Genomic DNA, 16148 nt, shown 5'->3' with positions numbered 1-16148 from the left:
GGAAGCTGGCAGGTGGGGAGGGCTGGGCCAACTCTTCTCCATCTCTTGATGGAACTGTAGGGGAGAAGGCCTCTCAGGATTTTAAACAGGCCTGTGATGTAAGACGGACTTGTAGAGACCCCAGCCATTCCTGTTGGCGGAACTCAGGTTCAGGAAAAGAAGGTCTTTGTGGGGGCCTGAAATAGAAACTAATGATTTGAGAGGAAAATGTCTGTTGCTACTCAGGGTCTGCAGGTTCATTTGCTTGTTGTGAGCCAGGTGGGTGGGTGGGTGGGTGGGTCCACACTTGTTCATTTCCATGACCTTATGCCCGCCTGTGTGTGCAGTGGCCAGAAGACCCGATCAGGTATCTTCCTCTATCAATCTCCGCCTATTTCTTTGAGGCAGGCTAACTCCCAAATCTAATGCCTCACGGTCTGAGTTAGGCTAGAAGGTAGTAAAGCCCCAGCCACTCTCAGGCCTCTGCCCTGCTCAGAGCCTAGTTTACAGGGATTTCAAGGCCACACAGCCTTTTCTTTCTTTCTTTCTTTTTTTTTTTGGTTCTTTTTTTCGGAGCTGGGGACCGAACCCAGGGCCTTGCGCTTCCTAGGCAAGCGCTCTACCACTGAGCTAAATCCCCAACCCCTCACACAGCCTTTTCTATTGGTGCAGGAATCCAGGCTCCGTTTTTTCATGGTTGAGGATCAAGTTTAACTGTCTCTCCAACTGCTGACCACTACGTGTACAGATGTAGTAATGTCATATTTACTGAGCTTCAGAGTTTCTAAATGGTCAGTGAGTTTGGTGGTTTACCCGTAGACGTCTGTATAAGACTCACTGTAACCCTGGAAGGCAACATGTGCTCTTGTCACAGTAAACATGGGGACTCTGAGACTCACAAAAGGGTTGGGGTTAAGATCATTCGACCTTAAGTGGCATCGGTGGGCTAAAAGGCCAGTTTGGTGCACGAGGCAAACTTTCAGCCTTCATCCCCTCCATCAGTCCCGTGCTTATGTGGCAAATGTATGCTGAGCAGATGCTCTCTGCTGGGAACTGTTCCAGGCACCGAGGCACAGAGCAGACCAAAGAAAGAAGCAAGGGAAAGCCCTGCTCGCCTGCAGCTTGTGGACGTCAGCTGCTACATCAGCTAAGGAAAATAATATCAGATGTTTTGGTAAACGCAGGGGATAACAGGCAGGGAGGGGTCTGAAAAAGACAAAGGGTGAGATTACATTTTAAGAAGATGTTTGCTTTTCCTTTGTTTCTTTGTTTTTGAGAGAGACTCTCTAGGATGCCCAGGTTGTCCTGGAAACACCAGGCTGGCCTTGAACCCACAGAGATCTATCTGCCTCTAACTCTGCTTCCCAACTGCCGGGATTAAAGGCCGGGGTCAGTACACCTTGTCCTTACTTTTCTATTTTTAGTGATCTGTGTTTAAGTCAGTGTGCATACATGCATATAAGTGTATGCGCCTGCAGAGGCCAGGAGAGGGCGTCAGATACCTTGGAGGTGGAGTGACAAGAAGTTATGAGCTGCCCCTTGTGGGTACCGGGTTCCAGTCGTCTGCAAGAGCAATGTGTGCTCTTAACCACTGAGCCATCTCTCCAGCCCAAAGATTACTTTTTAATAGGGATGGACTTTGGAAAGAAACGGAACAGTCAGAGGGAGACAAAGAAAACATTCATCCGACTATCTAAAAGGAAAGTGTTCCCAGCAGACGTGGAGGGGGTGGGGGAAGAAGTCGAGGTAGGGAAAGGTGTGCGCAGGGGAATTCTTACGGGTGGGGACAGAGGCCCTGAGATTTCCTGCTGTGCTCAAGAAAGCAGCAGGGACAGCTGGACAAACAGGCTATGGACATGTTGGGATATATGTCCCACTTCTGGTTTTGCAGGGTCAGGGTAGTGAGGCAGAGAGTAATCCCAGCATTTGGGAGGAGGCAGAAAAGTCAGGAGTTCAAGGCCAGCATTGACTATGGACTGAGGATGAGGCCAGCCTGGGCTCTAAGAGGCCCTTCTACAAGCTATAATATATTATCTACGCGTTGTGACGTGATGCTATACTATACTGGGGGAACCATTAGAAGACCGATCGAGCCAGACCGAGAAGGAATTGAGCTAGAATGGCACTGTAGGACAACTGGACAGCTCATGTGATGAGTGCTTGACATGCCCCTCTCCAGGTGTCTATATTTGGGGTGGTACAAATGCTCTAGAATCCTCAGGGAAACCCTCAAGACCACCTTCTAGTTGAGATGAGGACTCTAAAGATATTGGTTGCAGGTAGACAGGCTCTGTACATAACTTGGTAGCGTGCTTGCTTAGCATGCCAAAACCCTGGGTTTGATTCCCAGCATGGAATAAACTAGAGATAAATAATTCCCACACTGGGAAGGTAGAGGCAGGAGGACCAGAAGTCCAAGGTCATTTTTGGCCATGTAACAAGTTTAAAGATAGCTTGACCTACAGGAGGCTCTGTCTTTAAAAAAAAAAATGATGAAAGTATACTAGGGAAATGGTCTGGAGTGGGACTAGGGCAAAGGGCTGTGTGTGGGGCTCCCATTTCTGGAGTTCTGAGCAGCAGGGTGCACTGTTAATGTGGGTTCTGACCATCTATAGTACCCGGGACGGTCACACTGCCTCCCTGCTGTCCCGTCAGAATTACCACAAATGTTGCTTTTGTTACCTGAGATTTTCTAGTCGGACAACAAATTATATGCTTTTTCCTACTCATTAAATCGATTACAGATAGTGTTCACGTCTGGAGGTGAAAGACCCCCAAACTTGGGGAGACTCTCGCTCCAGTCACGGGTTGGGGTGCCCCCAAGAAACGCGAGTAGCCAGTCTTGATGTAACAGCAAGAGGTAGCGTTTATTAACGAGATCCCGGACCGACACGTATCTCACACAGGAGACAGAGGAATCGGCCCTGAGCCTCTTCAGGCAGGGGTTTATATAGGAGAAGCCAGGGGGTTTCGAGTGGTTATCAGCAAGGGAAATGGGTACAAGGTCTCATCTGCAAGCAGTACGTGCGGGCTGGGGTGTTCTCAATATAGGAGAACGTCTTATCGTTATCTGTAGAGCAGGGAGTCATCCGTCCGTCCGGATGCCCCCCCTTCCTGGAACAATCCCTCGACCTTGCTTTTAGGCTTGGCCGGGCACATCTCAGGCCAGCTCTGTCCTGTCCCCTTATGTGCTGTTCTTTTGCAGTTTTTATGAAGTTTTTTATTTTAACTCTTCAGAGGTAACGATATAAATCTTAGGAGACTCAAACTCGAGTTGGGGGAAATAGCGCCCGTGATCACAAAGCAACGTCAGCAACAGCGGTAAACGGCAACGCTCGTTTGTCAAGATGCAAGCATGCAGCACTCGGACGCAAAGCGTTTTTGCTTCGCCGCTTCGTTTAATCAACATTTACTGAGGTCGCCTATGAGCCGGGTGCCGTAGTGAATACAGAGATGAATCTGCAGGACCTGTTGTCTTTATAACATCTGGGGGCACTAATCCGGCACTCAGGCATGGCCCGGCCCACTCAGTCTCACCATGGGAGTTACTGGGCTCCCTTTGCAAGTAAAGGGGCAGAATGCTCAGAGAGGGATATTGATTTGTATAAGACCAGCGTGGGGTTGTGTTCAGGGCTTCTGAGCCTAGCCAGGCCCAGCCTCATTTCTCCTGCTGCATCCACATACTCCTTACTTGGCATCTCTAAAGCATTGTAAATACGAGGCCCTCGCCCTCTTTCCAGTTACGGTGCTATGCTTGGATCAACTGAGGAAGGGTCTCCGATCTCTGGAAGACAGACCCTGTCTGCTCACTAGTCCTCAGGGAAAGACTTTGTCCCGAAGGACCCGTTCTTACACCTTGGTTCTCAAGTCAAACCTTGGATGAGGAAGGGAAAGTAGCCTGAATCAGCCCCATCTTAGCCTGCTTCAGGGTGGGATCTTAGGTAGTTACTTCACATCTCTGGGCCTCAGTTTCCCTCTCAAACTCCTATGCCATTGTTCTAAGGAATGCGATGCTGACTTAGGGTGGGCGGGCAAAGACCACAGGGTGGTACTGAAGAATGCTGGCAGGAGTTTCCTGACCCTCCCTGTAGCTCCGAGGGACTCTGGGAGAGAGTGTAGGGGTGGCCTAGGCTGGCCCTTGCTTCTACTACACCCTTCCACCTGGGAGAGCACCCTGGGCCTGTCCCCAAATAGATGACTGCAGCTTCCTTTTCCACAGTTTCTTTCCAGCTTTCCGACCAGCTTTTCCACCTCTGGAGGCCCTTTGGCCATTGCTGGCTATTTATAGCACCTCCCAGGGACCTGAATTCCTAACTGGTCCCGGGCTCTCCTTTCCAAATCAGGCCAGTTTCTCTCACAGAATGCGGCAGCTAATCTAGGGGGGATTGGGTGCCAGAAACCTGGCTCCTCCCCATGCAGTTGCCCCTATACCCTCTTTAGGGCCAGCACACCCTGTCCCCTTTGAAGTCTTTTGGGGCACGGGTCTATCAGTCCTCAGACTGCACAGCAGGGTACGTGATTCAAGGTCATACTCAAGGAGTTTAGTGGGGTGCTGAAATGTGATCCCAGCCAAGGCTTTTCCCACTGTGTCATGATGCCTGGAATTCAGTAGCTCTGGTGAAGGCATTCATAGTCCCTGGCTGCTAGCTTGTCAGTCCCCTGAACACCTGCAAATGAACTAATTTATTCCTCACCAGGATATAATTTCTGGCTGGTCTTGTTTTGGGTGCCTGTTTTTACTGACAAGGAAACTGAGGCCTGGAGGTTGAGTGACTGGCCTAAGATGGTCCCTCCCTCGAGGGAAGGTAGAACTCTTGGCTTTTCCAGAGCCATGTCCTTTATTAGTCAGTTACAGCGGCTGCCAGGCTCCCAGACCATCTGAGGAATGGGATGTGGAGAGGAAGGGAAGGGAAGTGTGGGGGGTGGGGGTGGGGTGGGGAGTGGGACTGCCCAGAAGGAGTTCTTGCTGAGAAAGCTGGCTCTGGAATATATTTGGGGCTGAGCAGCATTAAGTGTTGTGGTTACAGGTATAGTGATACCTCATAGTTTGGGTGGAAACCAAAGTGGGGTTACTCCTGGTCTCTCTTCACATCCCCTTCTGCTGGTGGTAGTAGCTGGAAGGAGGTTGGTTACACTGAGGGAAATGTGCAGACTTAACCTCCACCCGCCTTTCATTCCCCACAGTCATTTCAGAAAACATTCAGGGTCTTTCTGCTGGCTGAGCAGGAGGGGTCAAGGCCCGGAACAGACGTTCTCTTGTTCACTGGGTCTTGGAGGGATACAAAGTTGCCTTCCCTGATAAGGAGAGAGGCCAGCAGAGGGGCTGGCGGAAAATAGAAGCCCCATTAGGGGAACCTTTAAATTCTTACTCTGTGAAAGAAGATACCTCAGGAGTGTGTTGACAGAGTGAATGTTTTATGTCCAGGGACAGCTGGGACCCTAACAGTGTGTTGTCCAGAGACCCAGCCCAGGCGTGCTGCCCCTCCGGTCACTACCGAGACGGGGAACACAAACAACTGGCTGGGCTGGGCACCAGACACCCCCTGGCGGGCAGAAGCCTGCCTTCTCTAGTAACCACTCTGTTGACATAAACATGAGGTGTCCAAGGCTCTGAACCAAGGCTGGGGACGGGGGTGGAAGGCCAAGGGTCTTCTGGAGTCTGAGGCTGGGCTTGGAGAAAAGACCCAAATCACAGGGTCATCAGGGGTGTGCCTTCTACTGCACAAAACACAATAGTTGCCTTATCAAGAAGGACACATTGCCCTGGGCAAACAGGGGCGGTGTAGAACTTTGGTCCTGGTCACCATGAGCTTCCTTTCCACTGACCACTCCTGACACCACCCAAGCTACCTGGCATTGCCTAGCTGGAGTCTTTGAGGAAAATGATCTTTTAAGAAGAGTGTCCATTAGGGTGACTAATTGTGTTCCTCTTTGAAGGGTGCGTGTAAGGCCAACCAATGACTCCCTGGAATAAACTATGAGCTCAACAACCAACATTTGAGAAGGGAATTTAGCCCATAAGAGGAGAAAGGTTTGTAGAATGGATGCAGGCTTGGGACCCTGCAGGGACGGGGGCTCCTTTGAGCAACGATTTCTGCATGGTGTGGAGAACCCAGTGATCTAAGCCCTAGGTAGTGATTGAATCGGGCTCTGACGGCACCCCTAAGGCCTCCAGTACAACCATGATGGCTCCTTCCTGCTTTTGTGCGTGAAAAGGTGACTTGAGTGTGTGGAGGTACAATGGAGTGCTTTCAAAATTAGAGTTCTTTAGAAATAGTTGTCCTGGACTGAAGACGTGACTCTGTTGAGAGAACGTACTATTATTTCAGAAGACCCCAGTTTGGTTGCCAGCACCCACAGACTATAACTCTGTAACTCTAGTTCCAGAGGGGAGCAAATACCTTTGGCCTCCAGGGAACTGGCCTTTACACACACACACACACACACACACACACACACACAATTTGAGAAAGCTATTTCTTTCCAAGTGTTGGTCCCTGTAGGAATAGGTAAGAGAAGAGACCCTTGACCTGGTCTCTACTGCCAGGAGCACGCAGATAAAGCTCACATAGCAGAGACCTTGCCAAGCATATAGGAAGGCCCGGCCTCAATGTCCAGTACAACATGAACTGGACGTGGTATTTCACTCCTGTTGTCCCAGCACTGCAGAGGTGGAAGCAAATGGGTCAAAGGTTAACATCATCCTTGACTGCATAACAAGTCTGCAGCAGTCTGGGCTATAGAAAACCATATTTTCAGAACAAAACAGCAACACAACAAAATAAAACAAACCCCACAAAACCAGGGGCTATTGAAATAGCTCAGTGGATAAAGGCACTTGCCACCATGCCTGGTGACGTGAGTTTGATTACCACGATTCCCTTAACATACATGGTGGAAAGACCTTCACATGTTTTGTGACTGTGAAGCAAAGCTCTCTTCTGGAAGGTCTGCTCACTGCTGGTCTGAGGCCCCCAAAATCACGACATACAGCGCTGACCCCACAGAAGTCACCAACAGACATGGTGAGCTCAGCTCTGCTTGTGAATCAGGCGTGAGAGTCGCCAGCACCAGGAACAGGGAGGAACAGAGAGAGAAGGCTGGGGCATGGGGCGGCCCCTTTCCTGGCTGACTTAGTGGTAGGGTGTGTGAGCATTCTCTTTAGTAGTGAAGACAGGGGCTAGCATGCAGCTTAGCCAGTAGGGTGCTTGCTTCATGTGCAGGAAACCTGAGGCTCCATCCCCAGCACTGCATAAACCAGGCCTGGTGGGCCACAAGCTGCCATCCCAGCACTGGGGAAGTGGAGGTAAAAAGAGTCAGGAATCCAGGGTCATCCTTTATCCTGGACTACAGAGAGAGATTAGGGCCACCCTGGGAGACATGAGATCCTACCTCAACACACACACACACACACACACACACACACACACACACACACACACACACACAGAGACAGAGACAGAGACAGAGAAAGACACAGAGATACACAGGTGCATAGAGAGAGACACTCACATAGACACACAGACACCAAAAGACATAGACACACAGACACACAGAGAGACACAGAAACACAGAAAGACAGACAGACACAGAGACAGACAGACATATACACACAGAGAGACAGACAGAGAGATAGAGAGAGACAGAGATGGATAGCTACACACAGAGGCACATACAGACACAGAGAGACACAGACACAGATGCATACAGAGAGATGCAGAAACACAGAAAGACACACAGACAGACAGACAGACAGACAGACAGACAGACAGACATGCACGCACACACTTCCTGGCCTTTTGTCTTACCACCACGCTATGGTTTGAGTACAGCACTCCACAGTCTCCCTGTTGAACCCAGGGTGGTATCGTTTGGAGGGTTCTGGAAACTTTAGGAAGCTGGGCCTAGCCGAAGAAACTAGGTGAGTGGAGGTCTGGGAAGAATATACCTTATTCGTGGTTCCTCTCTTTCTGCTTCAAGCCCACATATGCCGTGAAGGAAAGACGTTCTGCTGTCACGTGCTCCACCCTTGATCCTCTGCCCGGGGGTATGGAACAACCACTGATGGGGAGGAGCCTCTGAAGATGTTAAAGTACGCCTCTCTCCTAGTTCTCGTGGGTATTTTGGTCACAGCAATGAGAAAGCTAACTGAAACACTTCTCTGTCAGTTGCAACACAGCGGCAGAGAAGGCAGAGACAGACTGAGAAGGGCCCAAACTATACGCCATTCATTTCTCATTTTGTATATGCTTAGAGATTTTTATATGTGTGTATGTATGTATGTATGTATGTATGTATGTATGTGTGTGTATGTGTGTATGTGAGTATATGTATATATGTATGTATGCATGCATGTGTGTGTATCCATGTACTATGTATGTGTGTATATATGTGTATGTGTTTATGCATGTATGTGTATATGTATGTGTGTATGTATATGTATATGCATGTGAGTATGTATGTATGTGTGTATGTGAGTCTGTGTATATGCATGTGTGTGTGTATGTATGTATGTATGTATCTCATGCATGTAGGAGTCAAAAGCGGGCATCAGATAGCCTAGAATTACAGGTGGCTGTCAGCCACCCCACATGAATGCTGGGAACTGAACTCCAGCCCTCTGCAAGAGCAGCAAGTGCTCTTAGCTGCCGAGCCATTTCTCTAGGCCTGTTTTGTATATTTTCTGTTGTTTTTCTGTAAATTAGAAAAGGCATCAAGGACCCAGAGATATGGTAGTTTTGTTTATTTGTTTTTGTGGAAATTCCAGTAACTGAGTCCTCAAAAGGTAGTAACCCCAAATGAGTTTCCACAGTGCTAGGAATCTGAAACTAGAGCCTCTGTGAGGTAGAAACTTATGGGTTCTTTGGAAAGTCAATTGGATAGTGTTTTGCTGGGGCAAACACATGAAAGGACGTGCCATTGAAACAGACGCAGGAGAGAGCATGTTCTGCTAAAGCAAGCATGTGAAAAGACATGTGATGAAGGATTCTTTGCTAACAACACGCATGTATTGGTCTGCCTTGCATTGTGTCGTTGAGCTGCATTTGCAGTGCCATAAATAGAAAGGCACCAGCAAATGTCTGATGGTGTACTACAGTTCGCTGCCACTTCAAGGACTCAGGCTGATTGGACGCACGTGCTGAGACAAGGCACATGGAGGACACGTGATGTTTGGAGGGTATAAATAGGACTCCACAGAGTGAAGGAGACAGAGCTTGGCTTGCTGGTACAGCTAGCTGTGCAACACTTGTGAGTCTCATGCCTTTGCTGATCTTCACTTCCCTGAGAGAGGCACAGCTGAGACCTTCTCCTGGTGATCCTGTTGGTCCTTCCTGCTGACTCGAGCTGAGGCTGAGGCCTGTCTGTCTCTGCTAGGTCCTGTCACTTCTGTCGCTAATGCAACTCTACTAAGCTGGACGACTGGTGTATCCATTAGGTGTTTGGGAGTGGATGAAGCTGCCACTGCCTGCTAACCTGTGACCTAGACTGCTGATTTCCAGACAACACGGACAGGAGTTGCTCTAAAGGATCTTTCTTAACAGGTCCACTCCCTCCTCCCACATGCCCAACCCATATCTTTTCTTTGGGTTACAAGGGAGGTTAAGGCATTTGAGAACCATTATTAAAAATAAGGCTTGAAAAATTAAAGTTATACATATAGACTCCAAGTTTGTGTCTTCTGCTTGTCTTGAGGGAACTCAGAGTTATCTCATAGGTATGATGCATCATCTTGGAGGGTCAGCTTAATATCTATATTAGCAAATATTGTAATGTCTGTGGTGATGATGATGATGACGACGACGACGACAATGATGACGACGATGATGATGATAAAATGATCTCGATGAAGAAAGAGGAGGAGGAAGAAAAGGAAGAAGAAGAAGAGGAAGAAGAAGAGGAGGAGGAAGAAGAGGAGGAGAAAGAAGAGGAGGAGGAAGAAGAGGAGGAGGAGGAGGAGGAAGAGGAGGAGGAGAAGGAAGAGGAAGAAGAAGAAGAGGAAGAAGAAGAGGAAGAAGAAGAAGAGGAAGAAGAAGAGGAAGAAGAAGAAGAGGAAGAAGAAGAAGACAAGGATGATGACAACGGCGAGTACTTCCCAGGTGCGAGTACTTCCCAGGTACTCACTGGTCCAAGGTCATGGTATGAGAACAGAGCTTGGGTAAGAATCATTGTTTTAGTCTGGTCAGATGGGCTCAGTGGGCAAGGTTGCCTACCGTTAAATCTAATGACCTGAGTTGTATATCCAAACCCCCCACAGTGAAAGGAGAGAAGCCACTCCCACAAGTTACTCTCTGACCTACGCAGGCATCTCATATACATAAAAACATGTAACAAAAACATTTTTAAAAAACTAAACTAATGAGCTGGGCGGGGGAGGGGAAAGTCTTTGACCCCAGCTCTCAGTGGGCAAAGGCAGATAGATGGGTCTCTGGGCTCGAGGTCAGCCTGGCCTACAGAGCAAATCCCAGGACAAGGGCGACACAGAGAAACCCTGTCTCAAAAAAAATCCATAAAGCAAGCAAGCAAACAAACAAACAATATATTGTTCTTCTCAGGCATAGCTAAAATTTGTAAATTTAAAACTATTTATTTTTACATTTTTAGTACATGTATTTGTGTGTGGGGAGGGGCATGGGGTCACAGTATACATACGGAGGACAATTTCTGGGAGTCAATTCCCTTCTACTGTGTGGGCCTGGGGATCAAACTCAGGTTAGTAAGTTTGACAGCAACTCTCTTTACCTGAGCTGTTTCCCTGGACCAATTTAAGACTGCTTTTAAAAGTTATGGGGCTGGAGAGATGGCTCAGTGGTTAAGACCACTGGCTGCTCTTGCAGAGGACCTGGGTTCAATCCTAGTACCCACATGGCATCTCACAACTGTCTGTACTCCAGTTCCAGAGGATCTGACACTCCCACACCTATGCACATAAATTAAAATTAAATCAATTATTATTATTATTTTAAAGTTAGACATGGGGCTGGACAGATGGCTCAGGTCATTAAGAGTGCACACTGCTGTTACAGGGGACTCAAGTTCAGTTCTCAGCACCTATACCAGATGGCTCACAACTGCTTGCGTGCATGCAAGCACACACACACACACACACACACACACACACAAACAAACAAATAAAGCTTTTAAAGTTACTGGTATAAATAGAAAGATAAGCAAAGCAAAGCTGTTGCAAAACAAAGTTTTCTTGGACCCATTAATTTTAGGCAAATTCCCACTACTGAACTTGCCCTAGCCATGTTTTAGTAGTTTCATTGATATAACAGACAAACCCACAGGAATGTACAAGGTCAAAAGCCAGTCATTTTGGCCCTATGACCACAGTTGGACTAGCTCACTGATCTGAGGGGGTGATTCCTGGCTGTTAGAAGGTTCAGGGACTACAGCCTGCAACTTGGAGCAGCCTGGTTCTCTCTCAAGGCTGGCTGTTCATTAAACGGCGGCTCCCTGAGCTCCGTGCTAGAATGACTAATATCGGTTGATCCTTTTCTCTGTGCCAGACACCCTTTCTCCCATTATTCCACCGACCCTTTCTCCACAAAGCTGCGAGGTCCCCCGATTTACAGATGAGAACTGTGAAGTCTAGCTGCTGGGAAGTCCTCACGCTGGCCAAGTTAATGAGTGACATGATTGGATTCTGTGTATTCCAACCGAAAGGACAACAGAAACCCCATTTATCTCCGTTTAAGGACCAGGACTGATTTCGGGGGTGGGGGGAGCCACAAGGCACCAACTCCAGGAACAGACCCTAAGTCTCAGAATGGGCTATCTGCGCTGGGCAGCCCTATATCACCCTACCGGTAAATGTTCATGACATAGGAATGCAGACCACTGACCACATGTGAACCCCTAGTACCCGTCAGTGAGATTTTAGATCATCTAATTCTTCTAGACAGTTCCCTGGTTCCCTATCAGATAGCCTGCATACCTGTGTCTGGGCCTTTTGCAGAATGGTTGACCCCCGTAGGCTGGATGTTTCTGCAGAATAAATGCTCCTTGTTTTGCACAGTCTCTGAGTCTGGGGTCTTCCTTCAGTGATTTTCCAACCTTTACATAACTTTCTGCTGGTGGGAAGTTGGAATGGTGCTGATCCAGAGCCAAGTTATTTTGAGCTATCCTTAGCCACCTTAATAGCCATTCTTCACCCACCTCTGCATCTGACCAAACGTGCTTATGGTTCAGAGGTAAACCCTTTAGGAGTGTATTCAAGAACTAATGGCTTCCACCAAGCCGGAAGTTGAGAGTGTCATCAGAGCATCAGAGACCTGCAGCACGCCCTGACCCACATGCCAGCTGGGCTCACCACTGTAGCTGCAAATGATTGATCTGTGACTTTCTTGGTTCTGTCACTGTAAAAACTTCATTAAAATGTTAGCACATTGGAATCTGGAATTTCCAAGCTGAATCTGTATTCCTGGGACATGCTCACTCACATCTGGTTCCAGGATAAACTCCTATTATTCCCTTTGAGGTGTGGGGGTTTTGTGGTGTGTGTATGTGTGTGTGCATGTGTATTTATGTGTGTTTATGTGTGTGTGTGCATGTGTGTGTATGTGTATATGTGTGTATGTGTGTGTGCATGTATGTGTGTGCAGGTGTGTGTATGTGTGTGTACGTCTATGTGTATGTATGTGCATGTGTGTGTATGTATGTGTGTGCATGTGTATGTATGTATGCGTGTGTATGTGTGTGTATGTATGCGTGTGTATGCATGTGTATGTATGTGTATGTGTGTGTATGTGTGTGCATGTGTGTGTATGTGTGTATATGTATGTGTAGATGTGTGTGTTGGGTACTATGTGTTCATATGTGAGTGGAGGCCAGAAGCTAATTTTCCTCAGCCACTCTCCAATCTTACTTAATTTTTAAAAAGATTTATTTATTTTATTTTATGCATATGCGTGTTTGACCCGCCATGTATGTTATGAGTGTGCAATGCTTTTGTGCCTGCTTCCAGTGGAGACCAGAAGAGGGCATCAAATTTCTTGGAATTGCAGTTACAGATGGTTGCGAGCCAGCATATGGGTGCTGGGAACTGAACCTTTGCCCTCTGCAAGAGCAACAAACATTTTTAGCTGCTGAGCCAATTCTCCAGTCCATAATCACCACCACCACCACCATCACCAGCAGCAGCAGCAGCAGCAGCAGCAGCAGCAGCAGCAGCAGCAGCACCACCACCACCACCACCACCACCACCACCACCACTACCATCTTTTTGGATACAGGGTCTCTCTGTGAAGCTCTGGCTGTCCTAGAATTCACTATGTAGATCAGGCTGGCCTTGAACCCATAAAGATCCACCTGCCTCTGCCTCTTGAATGCTGGGATGTATTCAGAGTGCTGAAACCAGAGGCATGAGCCACCATACCTAGCTTCTACATTATTGTTATTATTATTATTATTATTATTATTATTAATTTTAGCTTGGGGCTTTCACTGAATCTTCTGTTAGGGTGGCCGGCTAGCCAGGCTCATCCATGCCCTGTTTCTGCATCCTAGCACTGAGGTTACAGAGTGCTGCTTTGCGTGGCTTTTCTGTGGACGGCAGGGATCTGGCCCCATGCTTGCACAGCAAACAGTTTACCAAGTGAGCCATCTCTTCAGCCCCCAAGAGTGGTGTTTTCGTATCAGCACCTCCAATGCACGAGTCTGGGGAACTTTTCACAGGTCCACCACGATAGTCTGCCTCCAGGACTTGACTACCAGCCTCTGCAGTCTACTGTCTCTAGCCTCCAGGGTGATCCGACTCTCACGTGCCAGGTCACTGGCCACACTGTGGGGAGCAAGGCTCTACACAGAACAGTGGTTCACCACATGGTTGCAGAATCAGAAGTTTCTAGAACTATGCAATCCCTTTTCCACTCCATCCAATAGCAAGGGTGGGGGCAAGGGCCAATGGCATTTTGATTTTCCTTTTTCGAAGGGTGACAATGTGTTCATTTGCTGCTTCATTTTATCCATCAAAGGTATTTGAGTATCTACATTGGTCTCTGCTCTCTCTGCAGAGAGAAAAGTGGGCAGATCGCATGCTTGCTCTGCTGGGGACAGGTGACCTGCCCTGCCAGCCTGAGCTTCCCTTCATGGAGGAAGAGAGACCACAGCGTTGGTGGGTAAGTTCTAGAAAGGGCCGCTGTGTACCCTTCTCAAATACTGATGCTACATGGGGCCTTTCTTTTGGCAGACTTTGCTTCTTTCCTGACAGACTTCACTTTGCTTTAGATTCCAAATTGGGTTCACAGGACCACTGACTGCAGGAGTTAGGCTCTGAGAAGTGACCCCAGCCTAGAACCCTTGAACTTCAGTGGGCCAAAATGGTGCAGAGCCCAGTCAACACGAGGATGTCAGGAGCCCACCCCCGAAGTTACCAAGACAGAGTTGTAATTGGGGCTCCAGGGATATGCATTTCATAAGTGCTGCAGTGTCCTGGTGCTCACACACTTATGGTCAGTCCTCGCCATATCCAGGGAGGTTCCAGAGTGGGTATCCCACAAGCATTGGTGCCCAGGCCTCCTCCCTGGAGTGTCTGGTTAGTGTTAGACACTGTCTTGTGCTGGGTGTGGCAGTTAATACATGCAATCCTAGCATTTGAGAGGCGGAAGCAGCAGGTACACAAGTTCAAGGCCAGCTGAGGCTACATAAGTAAGACCTTGTTTCAAAACACCGCCAACAGGGGTTAGGAAGATAGCTCAGGGGTTAAAGTGCTTTCTGCATGACTGTGAGGACTTCCAGAAACCCATACAAATACCAGTTAGGCTTGAGAGCCCACCTGAACTCTAGCCTTAGAAGGCAGAGATGGGATCCCCAGGGCAAGCTGGGGTTTGACCGGGGGACACTGCTTCAATGAAAAAGGTAGATAAGTGATTGAGGGCATTTCTAGTCAGGCCTCCAGAGGCATGAAAACATGGGTATACACATACAATCTACATGTACTCACACACATAATACCCCACACACATGCAAAAAACATACATCTAACACCACAAACATGCACACACACAGGGGTGGCAGGGTGCCACAAACAACTCCCTTATGCTCCTACTCCATTTCCCATCATGCCTCAGGTGGAGACCCCTCGTTGAAAGATGTGGAGTCCTTTAGCTCGCCATGTACAGGGATCAAGGGCACAGCCCCACCTACTTCTTCCTTCGATGAAGGCTTTGGAATGGAGGTAGAAAAAAAAAAAAGAGGAGGGAGGAGACAAAATGGAACCGCCACTGAGGCCATCTGCAGAGGAGGAAGCAAGAGCCAAGGCTGTCCAAGAAGCTCAGCTGGTTTCTCCTCTCGACCCCCTGTACTCCCCTCCTCCTTTCAGACCTTCCCTTGTAGCAGTAATGCGTGGATATAAATAATTGAAGATGAAAGCCTAATGAAAATAAAATAAGCCAGCTGTTAGCTAATCAGAGCTCATCTCATAGTACTTAGCATGACCCACGTAATAGGCGGTAGAGTTACACTATCTATCAACATACCATGTAAAAGTGTACTGTATGGTGTTAAGTTTCAAACCCAGGACCAGCAGCTGAGGTGCCTACTTAGCCTATCAAAGCAGACCTGGACTCCAGGTTCTCCCCGTACACCCTGCCCCCAACCCTGAACTTTCCAGCCCAAGCGCTGGACTGCCCTTCCCTCCGAGGCTCTTCCCTATCAGAGGACAACCTGTGCCACAAGGGGCTTGGGATCATTGGGCTATCACAGGAACTTTATCTGCTGAGGCATTGTGCTGCCCCTCAGCCCTGTTTACTCTCTTTTTCTGTTTTGCTTTTATGCGCTATTTCAAGATTTTTTTTTTTAATTTGCTGTATAGTCGAGGATGACCTTGAACTCCCGGTTCTCCTACTCCCATTTCCCGAATGCTGCTGGAGTGACAGGAGTGCACCACACACATGCACGCATGGACACATACGGTGTGCACACATCTGCATGTAGTGTATGGTGTGTCCCTGAGTGTGTCATAGTGCTCACGCGCGGTTCAAGGACAACTTTTGGAAGTAATTTTTTTCTCCCTTTAACACTGTGGATCCCAGTGATAGGAATTGGGTTTCTATCTGTTTTGCTGGCAAGTCCTGTACCTGCTGAGCCATGTTACTGGCCCAGTTCTGCTCCTGAGGGGAGTGCTAAGCCCTGTGCTGGGCTTGGGGAGGCATGTGAGAGGGAAG

The sequence above is a fragment of the Rattus norvegicus genome, chromosome 9 (assembly GCF_036323735.1).
Source record: "Rattus norvegicus strain BN/NHsdMcwi chromosome 9, GRCr8, whole genome shotgun sequence".
In the NCBI taxonomy this organism is placed as follows: Eukaryota; Metazoa; Chordata; class Mammalia; order Rodentia; family Muridae; genus Rattus; species Rattus norvegicus.
The sequence above is the reverse complement of the archived record's forward strand: the minus strand, read 5'-3'. Positions refer to the sequence as shown.